A 16,330-nucleotide genomic window follows, 5' to 3' on the forward strand; every position below is an offset into this window, starting at 1 on the left:
GCATGCCTATTTAAGTCTAAAACAGCTAAAAAATCCAACTCAACAGGAACTCTGTTAAAAATTCTTCCCCTGTGTAGTCAGAAAGAGAAATTAAGAAAACAATCTCATTTACAATTGAGAGAAGAAAAAAAAAACCTAGAAATAAATTTAACCAAGGAGGTAAAAAAAACTGTACTTGAAAAACTAGAGGACTCTGAAGCAAGAAATTGGGGATACAAGTAAATGTATACATATACAGGAATAATTAACATTGTTAATATGTACGATTACCCAAAGCAATGTATAGATTCAATGCAATCCCTATCAAAATACTAATGGTATATTTCAAAGAACTAGAACAAATAATCCTAAAATTTATGAAACCATGAAAGATCCTGAATAGCCACAGCAATCTTGTGGAAGAGCAAAGATGGAGGTACTGTAACATACTATCTGGTATCAAACTATACTACAAGCCTATAGCAATGAAAACAGTATGTTACTGGCATAAAACCAGACACATAGATCAATGGGAACAGAATAGAGAGGCCCCAAATAAATCCACACCCATATGGTCAATTAATTTATGATGAAGGAGACAATAATATACAATGAAGTACAGATATTCTATTCTATAGTGTTGGGAAAATTGAACAGATACAAACAAAAAAATGAAACTATACCACCTTCTTATACCATATACAAGAATAAATTCAAAATGGATTAAAGACTTAAATATAAGACCCAAAACCATAAAACTCTTAGAAGGAAGTGTAAACAGTAAAATCTCAGACATTGCTCTTTGTAATATTTTTTCTGCTATATCTCCTAAGGCAAGGAAAAATAAACAAATGAGACTACATTTTTGCTCAGCAAAGGAAACCATCAACCAAATGAAAAAGCAACTTCTGAATGTGAGGAGATATTCACCAACAGTATATCTCATAAGGGGTTAACATCCAAAATTTATAAAGAGCTCATACAACTTTGGGCTATTCAATTTCTTTAGATAAGAATCCTTCAAACTCCTACCTAAAGAGCCTGTCTGTGGTGCTAGGTGTCCCTGGCTATGTTTTGAAACTGGCTAGGAAGGTCTTACCTCACTCTGCCTAGTTTTACCTCTGTCCCATTGGCCTAGTTTTGCTGAGTACAGAACATCTCTGATTCAGTGTAGCCCAAGATCACCCCTCACACCTCCACCATGGATAGAGAATCGGTAATGGCAGAATAAGGTAAGGAGAGGAACAGCATCTAACTACTTCATACACTATGTTCCACTATGTACTCTGTAACCACTTTTAACCAGTCCCCCCTTTTCCAGTCTCACCCTTGCACCTGTTTCGAGCCTTCCCAGAGTGCTGAGAATGAGTCTGCAGCTTCTCTCAGTACACTTCAGCTCCTCCTCCTCCTTCACAGTGCGGCCTTCCAAAATACTGCTGGCATGCCTTGTTTAGCAGCATCTCCTCCTGTTTCTTCACTCTCACTTCTATATATCTTCTTATAGTTTTTGATTCCTTGCTGCAATTCCCAGTCTTACAAATTTTACTTTGAAATTATACATACTTATGTACTTCACTCTAGTTTGTTTATCCAGAGAACTCTAGGTATTAAGCCAATCCACTACCTAAACAACTACTTTTGGGAAGAATACAGACAAATCATTTTAATTCTGTTATTTACTAGAGGCATCAGTCAAAGTAAGTTGAATTTCTCCATGAATGTATCATTAGAGCATCTCACTGCTATCTCGGGTCCAGAAACTTGGACCAAAAATCAATTTGAGGCAGATGCCACATCAATTCTCAATACACAGGAAGGGAAGAAGAAGGGGTGAAATAGGGAAAAAATCAAAAACAAAACAGACACCAAGAAAATAATTTAAAAACAGAATAACAAGAGGATTGGCCCAAATAAATAATTATTTTAAGAAAATTATGTAAGTTTATTAAATAACTCTTAAAAAATGATCATCACTTGGAAGGCTGTTGAGTAATTCATGTCACTGAATGTTAACTGTAAAACTCCACTCATTCATTTAACATGTATCCAAAATTCATATAAAAAATCACAATTATCCAGCGAAAAGCTACCCACATAAGAAATTCTCACAATTTCATGCCCAGATTACCTTTCAATTATTGCCCTGAAAGATATAGCCAGAGAATGCATAAATGGCTTTAACACCTGCATACTCATATATGTGTATACTAATGTGAATGTGTATGTATTTCTCGCCTCATCCCCAAAATAAATTTTAGTCAGCTTGCTGATTATCCTTTAAATATATCTTTTGAATATATTTTTATTTCCCTGAGTACAAATTTGTCTACCTGAAATTATGTAATTACCTTGTACTATACCACACTCAATGGTGGGCCAATAACTTTTTAAAAAGTTAACTGTGTTGTCACTTCTAATGTAGTCGTAATAACATCTTTGAACTTGATAAATGACTTTCTAGTCAGACTGACCTTGTTTTAAATCCCAGTTCTTTCTCTCACTGAATATACGACCTTCAGGAAGCTAATAATTTCCTCAATCAGAAAAACTGACATATTATCTATTTTGCAGGTTCTAATTAGGATTAAAGCATGTACCATAATACATGTAAAGAACCTGGCATTTTATAGGTTCTCAATTAATAAAAGCTATTAAAATCAGGATATGAGATGATTTGGAAACCCTAAACTGTAAAAGTACATCTTTTCACATCATTTACACAATGGGATACTACTTACCTATAAAAAAAGAAAATTTTACCCTTTGCAATAGCATGGATGGTTCTGGAGGACATTATGCTAAGACAAATACTCATATGTGGGATCTAATGAACAAAGTGAACTAACAAGCAAAATAGAGACAGAATCATAGATAGAGAGCAGGATGACTGCTATTGCGGGGGAGGTTAGGGGGTGAAGAGATGGAGAGATGGAGGAAAAAGGATTCATGGATATGGACAACAGTGTGGTGATTACAGGTTGGGGGTGTAAGGGGAATAAATGGTAATGGAAAAATACAATAAAAAATAAAATAAAAGCACATGTTTTCTAAGTGAACAGTTTTTGCTTCCGTTTTTAGGCATCACATCACTGATAAGCTGGTTGACTAGAAGCAATCATCAGCTACTCAGGAGAGATGAATAAAGTTCTTACAGGCAATTAGGAAAAGCAATATGAAAATGGGACGAAGAAGAAGGCCTGGAAAAAAATTAAGGAAAGTATTTGACTCTAGATCAACTATTTAACCTTCCTGAAACATAGTTTAACTATAAAATTAGAAGGTTGGATGAAGTCCCTTTAGATATTTACTCAAAAGAGTTGTGTGACTAAATAATTTGGAATATATATGTTTTGTCTCATGCCCTCCTCCCTTCCCCATTCAAGGTACCAGTTTAATTTTGTTTTACCTAGCATATTACAGACCTATTTGCCCATAAATCCTCCCGACATTTTCTTCCTCAGATAATACTCATTAACATATTTTGGAAAGGGTGCATGAGTTGATCTGCAATTTCTCATTCTGAAATGTGTCTCTCTGAATTGTACAACTTCAGCTAAATGTTTTGGTTAAGGAGAAAAGGGGAAATGAATGAGAAGTTTTATTCATTGATGCTTTCTCTTATAGTAGTAAACAACTTTTAGAGTGGGAGAAAAATATACCACAATTTCAATGAAACTAGACATTTCAAAGTATAATTTAACTTCTCATCTATGTGATACCATCAATATCTTGGGCAGCTTATCACCAAAGCACTGGCTGAATTTCTCCCAATTCAGTGGATTTGATTTGGTTATGAAGATAGATGATTGAGACACATGAAAATTTTGGCAATCAATGAATGAAATGAATCGATCATGTGGTGACTGGACTGGCTGGCCAGTGATCAATGTGACCTGAACAGAAAGTACCTGTGGGATAAATTAATCCTTAAGCTGCAGGGCCATGCCATGATACCAAAATAAAACTCGAATGAGCATTCATGATGAATAATTTTTAATGCTACAATTATAAACAATTAAAATTATTTCTGTTATTAAAATACTTTCACTTTTTCTATCAATCTACAAAAATTTACTTTATCTGAAAGGGAGGAATTGTGCTAAATGTTACTGGGAATAAAAGAATGAATATTAGGAAAGAGGCCAAAGAACCTACCAAGTAAAAACCTAGGAGCTAGATGCTCTGTAAGTACCTTTTCTCACAGTCTTGAATATCTTTGTTCCTACTTGTAAAAATAATCTCTGAAGAGCTTATAGTTTAGTTGATTTTATTTACGAGTTTGCAATTTTCACTTAATGCTCCTTGCACTACAAAATCAGTCTTAATTTATCTCCATACAGAGATAAAAGCAAATGAATATTTTGATGTTCTATAATTAATTACATGCAATAAAGTCCCTTCCTTCATTTTAATTGCAGGAATTCTACGAGAACTTGTAATGTTCTGCATTTTTCTCTTGATATGTCTCTTTACCCTAAGGGGTACTAAGGTTTTAAAGTGTTGTAATTATTTCTATTTTTACAAATATTCTACCCCCACCCCCCCCAAAAAAATACTTTTCCATTCTCAAAGGAAAATTTACACAGGGGAAAAATTTTTAACAGAGTTCCTGTTGTCCAATTCTTCAGCTGTTTTAGACTTAAATAGGCATACTGATTTCAAAATTGCAGTTGGTTTTCTTCTATCATGTCAAGTTTTTTTGTACAGCTAATCTTAATGCGACCAATCTAGGCTGGATCAAGCCTGGATCGTAGTAAACATTAGTGCTCTCCTATCGGCTAAGATCAAACCTCCCTCGAGTTGGGAGGTGTGGGGGATGACCTTGGAGAACAGCAACAGGTTCATACTTGTCTAGACTATTCAGTTACACATGAGACAGTGTGGTGAGAGGTTGTGTGCCATTCTATATAGTGAATCAATTTCCAAAGTGTAGTCTGAGTTCTTGTCTGTATACAATAAGTTAGCAGAATTTATTTTTTTATTTACATACTTATTTTTTTTCCTTCAGATCATGTCTACCTCTGTTATTTCTCATCATAAGTGCCTAAAGAACTCTGATTCGTTTTGTTATATCTGGGGCAGTTTCACCATTCCCAGTCAAAGGATAAACATCAGCGCATTTAACAGGCAAGCCTATTTTGCATATTTTAAAGTAAAACTTAGTGATCAAGATAAGTCTTGGGCCCCTCCCAAGGTGTGCAAGCAGTGCGTCGAGAGTTTACAAATGTGGATGAAGGTAACACGTGATAAATTGCCATTTGGTATACCTATGGTTTGACAAAAGTCCAGAGATCCTTCAATTGACTGTTACCTCTGTATAGTGAAAACGTCAGGATATAACAAGAATAATAAATGTAAAATAGAGTATTCTAGTCTACCATCAGCTATATGCCCAGTGCCTCATTCAGCTGAAATCCCAGTGTCAGTTTTCATTGAACTACCCTCTTTCAAAAAAACAGGAGTATGGTAAAGAACTAAGTGACAGCAATGATGAAGATTTTGAAATTGAAGGTGCTTCAGTTCATAAGGGATTTGATCAGCATGACTTGAATGATTTGGCATGAGATTTGGGGGACTATCCAAAAAGGCTTCAGAACTCCTAGCATCAAGACTGCATGAGAAAAACTTGCTTGAAAAAGGAGTGAAGGAATCCTACTTTCGATCAAGAGAAGTGCACTTCTGCAGTACTTCCGAAGTGATGGTGGCTTTGTGTATTGCTATAACATACATGGTTTAATGGAGGAATTGGGAATTCCAGTCTAGAATGCAACTGAATGGTGACTGTTTATCGATAGCTCAAAGTGAAGCTTGAAGTGTGTCCTCCTCCACAAGGGCAATTTATTTGGTGCAGTCCCAATTGGCCATTCAGTTTGTTGTGGTGAAGAATATGAAGACATAAAGAGTCATTGATCTGTTGCAATATCACAAGCACAATTGGGTCATCTGTGTTGACCTTAAAATGGTCTGCTTCCTTCTTGGTCAGCAAAGCGGATACACCAGGTGTCCTTGTTTTCTGTGTATGTGGGACAGCAGAGCTCATGAGAAGCATTGGGTGGAGTCAAATTTGCCTCCAAGATCTGACCTCAAACCTGGTGATCCAAACATTCTACATGAGCCACTTGTTGACAGAAAGAACATTATACGCTCACTTCTGCACATAAAACTGGGTCTCATGAAGCAATTTGTCAAAGCTTTGCCAACTGAAGGAGACTGTTTCAAGTATCTCACTTTGGCATTTCCTAGCCTTTTGTTTGAAAAGTAAAATACCTTAATGTGTATGTTTGGTAGCACAACTTTACTACTTGTACACAATTTGACTTACAATAACAATATATAGCCTTTATATGAACAAAATAACTCTAAATAAACAGTATATCCAGGTAATTTTTTCTTACTTTTCCTTTGTATGTACATTTTGTATGATTTTTGGGACATAGGGAGGGTATCCTGTACCTTAAAAAGTTAACGTGATAAGAGAAAAAAACTGGGTCTTTTTTGGATTCAGATACCAGAAGTTAGTAAAAAACAAGTGTTAGATCTAACTCCGTGAAAACTGTGTTCCCCAGTGTTATCAAAACTCAATTTTATAGTATCCGAGAATGAGTGTGTTGGTAGCATGGTGACCAAGTGTCCTGGTTTGTCAAGTACTGAGGGGTTTCCCACTGTGTAGGACTTTCCATACTAACACCTAATACTGGATCAGTCCCTGAGAAACTAAGACAGTGGATGCAACAATTAATGCCTGCATGAAAAGTTGCAATTTCAAGCCTCCTATTAGAAGTACTCTTCTTTCATTACTAAACAGCTATAGAAAGCAATTAAACACCAGATGGATGAATGAATTTAATGACATTTAATGACCTTTAAGTTTCCTCTACACCTGTGGTTCTCAACGCTGGCTTCTTATTAGAATCATGTGGTTAGCTTTTCAGAAATGATCCTATTCTCTGATACAATTGATCTGAAGGTGAGTCCCAGTCATCAGATACGTGTTTTAAATCCCCCAGCTGATTCTAATGTAAGCTAAGAAACACTACATTCATCTAATATTCAAACTAGTGTAGATCTGGAAAGAGCCATTCAAAACAAGGAAAAATATACTTTATGATCACTTACTTTTTAAATATCATTATATGCAACTTTCTATTTCACATTTAAAACAAATGAGAACCCACAAACTAACTTTAAATGTATTCACCTAGGGTTCCTGACATATGCGTTTCTCCCTTGTCATATTTTCATTCTGATTATCAATCACTACCATCTATTGACATAATTTTTGCAGAAAAAACTGTATTAGGCACTGTGGGGACATAAATATAAAAACTCAAGGTCCCTGCCTTAAGAAAGCTCACTGTTGAATACATAAAAGATGACTAAATGATCAAGCAAATGACCTCATTAGAGGAAATGGCTGTGGACTGAGATGGTTGGAAAATCTGCACAGAGCAGGCAGGATTTTAAGGTTTTGAATAGAGGGTAAAATTTCCATGAGTGAACCAGAAAGGGGAGAAAGGCAGTATTGAAGCCATCAGATTATGATATTTAAATATATATACAAATAATAATGTCCACATCCTGAGCAATGCAACTATATCTGGGGGTGCACATAGCTCTACATGAGCAAGGGAAAATAATTATTCCAATCACTTGGTCATAACCACTACTCATGACATTGCAAAGAAGATTGGCAGATGAAGCAGTTGGTTCAACATAAGCATAAAGACAAGCTTGACCTATAACTTGGAGAACAAGCCACTGAAAAGAATTGCATAATTCCCCTATCTCAAGCTGGGCCCACTGAAGAGAATCAATCATCTGGCGAATGCTGCACATATCATTGCCAAACCCTTGAAGTTCCCACTCTAGTTGATCAAATAATTATTTAATGTTAAAGGAATATATTTAAAACAAAAATCATACAAAGTCATATGTTACCACATATGTCATGCTATGTGATTATAAATTATTAATCATTCAATTATTTTATAATGCAATGGCTTTTCCTCTATTTCAGAATTAAAGTATCACTGCTCCATTTGTCTTTGCCTCCTAAAATAGTTAATTTTCATATTTATTCCAATAACTGGTTTTCATGCAAGATAATAACTAAATTACAATGAATGATCTGGATCTATATCATCTCAGGAAGTCACTTGGCAAAATTAACATTTAAAAGGAGGCACCACTTGTTTTTCACACATTATTAACTTATATTACAATTCAAATAAGCTTACAGCTGGCAAAAAAACTCTTCTGTAAAGTGATCTCAAACATAATAGGCTTAATCAGAGATAAATTAAATTAGGCAGTCATGCATACTACAGTATATTAATTCTGAGTAGTTATTAAATATATTTTTTGTTATCAGTGGTGTAAATAACATTATATGCAAACAAATTCTTCAAGAGGGTAGCAAATAAAGTTTATGTTTGGGATGCTGTGTGCCTGACATTTTCCCATGCCTTCTTAAAATGCTAAATAATCTTTTCTGCTAATAAAGGCACTAGGTTAAGTCTCCATTAATGAGTTGACTTCACTCCCAGGCAATTAAGCAAAAGAACAGCAGACAAAATTGCCAGAGTGGTTTTGGATTTTCCAAAAAGAAACTTCTACCTCTCTATGACAGTATTTAGAAGATGGCATTAATACAAAGTTGGGACAAAATTGTCCGAAATATAAAGTAATGAAGGATGCATCTTATCCTGTGTTTTGAGTAACCCGTGTCACCTGAGGACATTAAAAGAAGGCAATTATTAAAGTTGAAAGAAAACATAAGCAATAAAACCTCAGACATTTCTCATAGCAATATTCTTTTTTTTTTTCTGATATATCTCCTCGGACAAGGGAAACAAAAGAAAAAATAAACAAGTGGGACTACATCAAACTAACAAGTTTTTGCACAAAAAAGGAAACCATTAATGAACAGACAACCCACTGAATGGGAGAACATACTAGCTAATGATACATCTAATAAGGGGTTAATATCCAAATTTATAAAGAACTTATATACAGGCATGGAAACATGGAAGAGACTGAAAGTGACCAAAGGGAGGTGGATGGGGGATAACAGTGAGAAGAAGGGGCAAGGACTAGACAAAGAATATGTATGAATGACCTGCGGACATGGACAAAAGTGTAGGAATTGACTGAGAAAGCAGGGGGAAGAACTGGGACAACTGTAATAGAATAACAATAAAAAATGATTAAAATAAAATTTAAAAAGAACTTAAAAAACTCAACACCAAAATAACAAGCAATCCAGTTCAAAAATGAGCAAAGGACCTGAATAGATACTTCTCCAAAGAGAACATACAAATGGCCAATAGACATATGAAATGATGCTCAACATCACTAATCATCAGAGAAATGCTAATTAAAACCACAATGAGATATTACCTCAAACCTGTCAGAATGGCTATCATCAATAAATCAACCAACAACAAGTGCTGGTGAGGATGTGGAGAAGAGGATCCCTTTTGCACTGTTGGTGGGAATGCAGACTAGTGCAGCCACTGTCGAAAGCAGTATGAAGATACCTCAAAAGATTAAAAATAAAAATTTCTATGACCAAGTGATTTCACTTCTGGGAATATATCCAAAAAGAAACCCTAAAAAACTAATTCAAAAGAATACATGAGGTATGTCCATAAAGTATATAGCCATGTAATATGAAAAAAAGAGACATTTATTGAAGAAGATACAAGAAACATTGTACACAGGACAGTGATGCATAAGTCCCCTTCAAAGTAGGTACCTTGGGACCTCACACAATTATCCCAGTTGTCATCAGTTGCCCCATCATATTTTTCTGAATCTCATTGACAGTCTGAAAAATCTTCCTTTTCAAAGATGATTTTAGTTTTGGGAAAAGGCAGAAGTCACAGGGTGCCAAATCACATGGGTGATTTGATGTTTTGCCAAAAAACTCTGCATGAGACGTGATTCATGAGTGCGCATGTTGTGATGATGAAGCTGCCAATCACCAGTTACCCATAGCTGCAGTCTTCTGCATCATCCAAATGGTTTCTGCAGAGGAACATTCAATCTTAATGCAAAATCTGATGCAGATTTGTTGCTCTACTTGCTTAGTAATTTTGAATGCTAGGGTCACACAGTACACATGCTCACTCAATGGCGTCTACCACCTCCACTGACTAGTACAGAGAAGTTGTCACTGTTCACACATGCATTCCAGTCCACTTTCCTTGGATGCCAGGTTACACCAATGTGCAAATCATTCTTGTTATATTAACAGTGGCTGGATGTTTTCTTAACAGACTTCAATCATATGTGTCCCCTATGTTCATTGCAGCATTATTTACAATAGCCAAGATTTGGAAGCAGCCCAAGTGTCCATCAATAGATGAGTGGGTAAAACAGCTTTGGTACGTTTACATAATGGAATACTACACAGCCATAAAAAAGAAGCAAATTTTACCTTTGTGACGCATGGATGGACCTGGAGATTATTATGCTAAGTGAAAGAAGCCAGTTGGAGAAAGACAAATACCATACAATTTCAGTTATATGTGGAATCTAATCAACAAACTAGAAATGGATTCATAGATACAGAGAACAAACTAACATCTGTCAGAGGGGCGGGGAATGGGAAGTTGGGTAAAAAAGGTGGAGGGACTAAGAAAAAAACCCTCATAGACAACAGTATGGTGATTATCAGAGGCAAAGGTGGATGGGGAAAGGTAGAAGGTAAAAGCGGGGACAAATTGTGGTGAAAGGAGACTTGGCATGAGGTGATGAACACACAATACTCTATACAGATAATATTATTACAGAATTGTACACCTGAAACCTATAACTTTATTAACCAATGTTACCCCAAGAAATTCAATTTAAAAAGTGATGAATTTTATTTTGTAAAAAAGATCTTACCATTTTCTCTTCCTTCCCTAAAATGATAGTGATCTAAGCCATCAACTAGCACTCAGATTCAATAAGTTAGCAAGTGGTGCTTCTGTGAAAGAAAATATACATCGGAACCTTCATGTATACATATATCTATATACACACATATGTATGTATGTATGTATGAATGTGTGAGTGAATACACACACATTAGCTTCCTTGATGTACTTTTGCAATATTATCTTGTTCTTTTATTAATCAATCAGGCCCTCTAATTTCTGTATACAGAAGCAATTCAAGTTATGAGGTGTGATATGTACACCCCGATTCTGAGAAACATGTTTTACATTCTTTGTGCTTTGCACATTTAAAACTCAATGTAAGGTGACAAGAACATTAAGCTGCCCAGTGAGCAAAATGTGAAACTAACCACCATCTGTTCTTAGCCGTGGGTACAATAATTGGCAAATTAAAGTGCCCAAGAATAGCTGGGCCACCTGCATCACCTTGGAATGGCTAATGAAGACAAATGCAAGCAGCCAGCTTTACTGACAACTCCTTCACATGCAGGCAGACTGAAAAGGCAACAGTACGGTACATAATTTGCTGTAAAATACACAACTTGTAAAATTTTGGTTATTTAAAGGAATAAAACCAAACCACTTACAATATTTTTATATACACACTGGTTGAATTAAGACTATTACTTGATCCTGAAAATTCAATGCTTTTCTTTTTAAGTTGGCAAACTGGAATCAACTTGCTTATTAAAATGTTAAATTTATAATTTTATAACAAATATATTGAAATAAATACAAATGCTACTAAAAGGAAATACCTTAGTTTCAATAAAATTGCTGTTATACATCCATCCATACATCCATCTACCCATCCATTTATTTAACATTTACTGAATACCTACTATGTGCTAGGCACTGTGCTTGGTATTTGGCATAGAGATGAATGTCATTTCCTTCAGAAGCTTGTTACCTATTGGAGAAAAGATGTATGCATACCGAGATACATACAGACAAGTAGGAGGGACTACATATTATTTTAGAAGTACTTTCAGAGCATCTCCTTTCCAGTTAGAGACTTCAAAGAGGATTCTTGAGCTGAATTCTAAGACCATATAAAGAGGGCATAGAATGAAGAGTTTCTGAAGCTGAACAAGCTTGAGAATAGTCTTCCAAACCAAAAGAAAAGCATGTGTACAATCAAAAGGAAGGTCATAGTCTGCTTGAAGAAAGGAAATTGCCTTCAGAATAGATGAAGAAAGTAAATACAGAAGACAAGAGGTCAACAGATGATGAAGATGAAAGCTAGGCAAGGGTGAAAATATCAAGATCCCCAGAAGACTCGTCAAGGAGTTTGTATTTAATTCTACAGGGCAGCAGTTTGCAACACAAGCCAGAGAACCCTGGGGTCCAAGGGAGAAAGAAAGGCAGACTGGGAGGGAGTGCAAAGACTGGGAAAGAGGTCAGGCAGTCAGGACTCTGGGCCCTGCAACTCTACTTTAATCACAGTGGCTTTGCTAATATCTATTTTATATCGGGCCCTCTTGATTTTTTAAAAAACTTTTTCCTTTGGATAATTTTAGATTTACAAAATAAGTTACAAAGATAATACAGAGAGTTCCCATAAGCTCTTCACCCAGTTCCCCACTATAGTAGCATCTTACATTGTTATGGCACACTTGCCACAACCAAGAAAACAACATTGCAACATTGCTATTAACTAAAATCCAGACTTCATTTATATTTCACCAGTATTCCCCCTGGCGTACTTTCTCTGTGCCAGAATCCAGTCCAAGACACCACATGACATTTAGTCATCACGTTTCTTTAGTCTCTTTGATGTGTGACAGTTTCTCAGTTTTTCCTTGTTAGTCATGACCTTGACAGTCTTGAGGAATACTAGTCAGGTATTTTATATAATGTCCCTTATTTTTGGTTTGTCTGATGCTTTTCCCATGACTAGACTAGGGTTAAGGGTTTGCGGAGGAGTACCACAGAGGTGAGGTACATTTTTCATCACAGCATATCAGGAAACATAGACTTAGCACTTGTGATGTTAACCTAGAACAACTGGTTAATGTAGTATTTACCAGGTTTCTCCACAGTTGAGTTACCTTTTTCTGTCTTTACATGCTCTCTTATTTGGAAATCACTGACTAAGTGCAGCACACATTGCAGAGTAAGAGTGAGCTTTATTTCCTGGAGGAAGCTATAGCTACCCATGTTATTTGTAATTCTTCTGTAAGAAAGATTTTTCCTTCTACTTCATTTATTTACTTGTTCAGCTGCATATTTATATCAGGATGAACTCATCTAAATTTATTCTATACTTTGGGTTATAAACCAATATCATGCTAATTATTTTGTTGCTTAAACTCTTCTAGCTTTTGTCATTGGGAACTATTTTAGGTTTGCTCTTATATTCCTTGATATGCCCTGTCCTTTTATTTTTTTGAGCATTTTATTGCTTTAGAGAACTCCAGATGCTCTAGGCTTATATTTTTACTGTCCCAGCCCTAGAACTAGCCATTTCTCTAAGGCTCTCTAGTTCCTTTTATTGGAAGATAGTTTTTAAAACCAAGATCTGGGCACTAATGTGCTAGGTGCTACTGGGATATTACTGCCCTCAAGCTCTCAGTAGAAAGAGCTAGGAAATATACAGATATATGCACATAGCTATATTTGTTTCTAAATATGTCCCTCTGTGTGTGTGTGTGTGTGTGTGTGTGTATGAGTTCATACTGACATGTCTAAGTCTAATCAAGCATTAGCCTTACCTTATTCCTTATCTGCAAATGCCCTGACAGGGAGAAATCTGGCTCCCACCATCCATTTACTTATTTAATACATTCCAGTATTTGAACTTTCTTTGAAAAGAGAGTCCTACTTTAATACAGTAGAAAATAAACACTGTAAGAGGCTATTAAATCATTTAATGTAGAAAAGTGACATAATTATATTTATATTTTTAGAAGTATTATTCTGAGATGGAGTCAGGGATGGAGAGAAGGAGCTAAGGTCTGAGGTAAGGATACATGTTAGAAATAATGCTGTGATGCTCCACACAGAATATTAAGAACCTGAAATTGAATAAGCAGCTATGAGAATACAGAAGAAAAAGTCGATATAATAGATATCTTAAAAGATTAATGCATAGAACTTAAGTGATTGAATGTGGAAAGACAGAAAGAGAATTTGCCTACTCTGAGCATTTTATATAAGTGGAATTATACGTGTCACCTCTTTGTGTCTGATTTCTTTCACTTAGCATAATTTTCTCAAGGTTCATGCACACTGTAGCATATATATCAGTATTCCTTTGCTCTTTGGGCTGAATAATATTCTACTGCATATGAATAGCATGTTTTGTTTATCCATTCATCAGTTGGTAGGTATTTGAGTTGTTTCTTACTTTTAGATATTAGGAATAATATTGCTATGACTATTGGAAATATTAGGTTTTTGTGTGTGAACAAATATTTTCAATTTACTTGGGTCTGTAACTAGGTGTAGGGTTGCAGAGTAAAATAACAACTATAATTAGCTTTTTGAGGAAATGCCAAACTGCTTTCCATAGTTAGTGGCTGTGCAATTTTACATCCCCACCAAAATGTATGAGGGTTCCAAATTCTCCACTCCTCACCAACCCTTATTATTGCCTGTCTTTTGAATAATGTTATAGTAATCCAAGTGGGTGTGAAGTATTATCTTGTGATTTTGATTTGCATTTTCCTAATAACTAATGATGTTGAGCATATAAAATATTAAAAATTCATAAAAGTCTTAGTAATAAATAAAACAAGAGGCATGCAGGAAACTTACACTAAAAATTACAAAATATTATTGAGAGATATTAAAGAAGAGCTATATAAATGTCAAAAGAGTATATGTTTATGGATTGGAAGGCTCAATCCGGATAAGGTGTCAATTCTTTGCAAATTGAGCCCTAGATTGAATATATTTCCAACCATAACCCCACCATCCTGATTATTTTTAGAAACTGAAAAAGCTAACACATGGCAAGGAGCATGCTGGGCCCAGAAAAGAAAGGCTGCCAGCTGCCACAGCAAGAAATAGAGTGGGGCTGGAAGAGGAAACGTAAAATGAGAACACAGAGCGTTGTGTCTCCGATACCCTTTCCATCTGTTATTTAGCTCAATGAAGTTATGGGCTTTTTGGAAATTCACCTTTGTAGGTCACCTTTAATAACTTTCTTATTTATTTGTTTAGCAAATATTTAAATCACAGTTTACCTGGGCATAGTTCTATTCATGCCCTCTAGGATATAAGCAAAATGAAAAATGGGTAAGGTAATTTTAGGGGGAAAAAAAGTATAAGGAGAGATAAATACTGACATCTCCTTTTTCAATGCTTGTTTTAGAAATAAAATTTTAGCATTTTCAATCAATAAAGCAACAGCATGTTTTACAAATGACAGAAATTCTCAGAGAATAAAAGGTCACAGAATTTATGTAGATTATGTCCTAACTTTGCTGAGAAGTACATAAGTAAAATTACATTCTTATAAATTATATTTTCTAAACAGAAGTTTTATTTTTATAGATATTTTAAATATAAATAAAGCTTATTAATGTGATATCCTTTACTTTCAATTTAGTAATGTTTCTGATAAGAATAACTGAGCTCTAGAATGTTGAAAACTGTTTCATCCTATTATGACTGTTGTCCTTTGGGTTGTCAGATATAAATATTTTTGATATTTCTAAGAAAATGTGATTAGTGGATTTTTACCCATGATTTTAAAACAAAAAAAAATTATTTTAAATTAAAGTATATTCAATTCCTTTAATTCATCTTTATTTTGGGATTATACATTCTCTACTAAAATTTAGGATGGGATTTTTAACAGTGACGGCATTGTTCAGTTAATAGCAGTTCCCTGTGTGTAAAAAATTTCAAATGAATGAACATTTTCTCTGGTAAACTTTCACTTATACTATTTATTCAAATGTCCACATTTTCAGAAAAGATTTTAGGAAAATGTATTTCTATAAAATGACGTCTCTGTCGATTTAGAAAGGAACTCCTTCCCTTACCTCAAGCACCCACATGCATACACAAACCCTGTGCTATCAATATAAGCTAAAGATAAAATTAAAGAAACATTAGCAGCAAGCCAAATTCTGGGAGACTAGGAAAGAGAAAGCTGGGCAGTCAGCAATCACCTCTTTTAGTCCTTATCTTTTTCTCCCACTTTTCTCTCCCAGGCTATGGGGCTGGCATGTCTGTACTCTATGACCTCTTTCTTGAGTGGAGACATAAGCTATCAGTCAGGTGCCCTGTACTCTAATGACATATTATTCTTCCCCTTCAGTGGAACATTATTATTAAGAGAAAATGAAATGTTATATATATATAAATGAAAATAGTATTTGTAAATCCTCTTTCTGGGTTTCACCACCAATACACTTGTAATCTTAAAACATCTTTTCAATTTAAATAATAAT

The 16,330-nt window shown here is 35.1% G+C and overlaps 1 long non-coding RNA gene across 1 annotated transcript in view; it reads right to left on the minus strand.

The window, feature by feature from the left end:
- Window positions 1-9,702: 9,702 nt before the first annotated feature.
- LOC149996114 (uncharacterized) overlaps window positions 9,703-16,330 on the minus strand; it is a 361,299-nt gene continuing 354,671 nt past the window's right edge. The window contains exon 5 of the long non-coding RNA XR_016507421.1: window positions 9,703-10,008. This is a non-coding gene — a long non-coding RNA (uncharacterized LOC149996114). The remainder of the gene's footprint in view (window positions 10,009-16,330) is intronic.

The sequence above is a fragment of the Furipterus horrens genome, unplaced genomic scaffold, assembly GCF_987537825.1.
Source record: "Furipterus horrens unplaced genomic scaffold, mFurHor1.1.pri manual_scaffold_12, whole genome shotgun sequence".
Lineage (NCBI taxonomy): Eukaryota > Metazoa > Chordata > Mammalia > Chiroptera > Furipteridae > Furipterus > Furipterus horrens.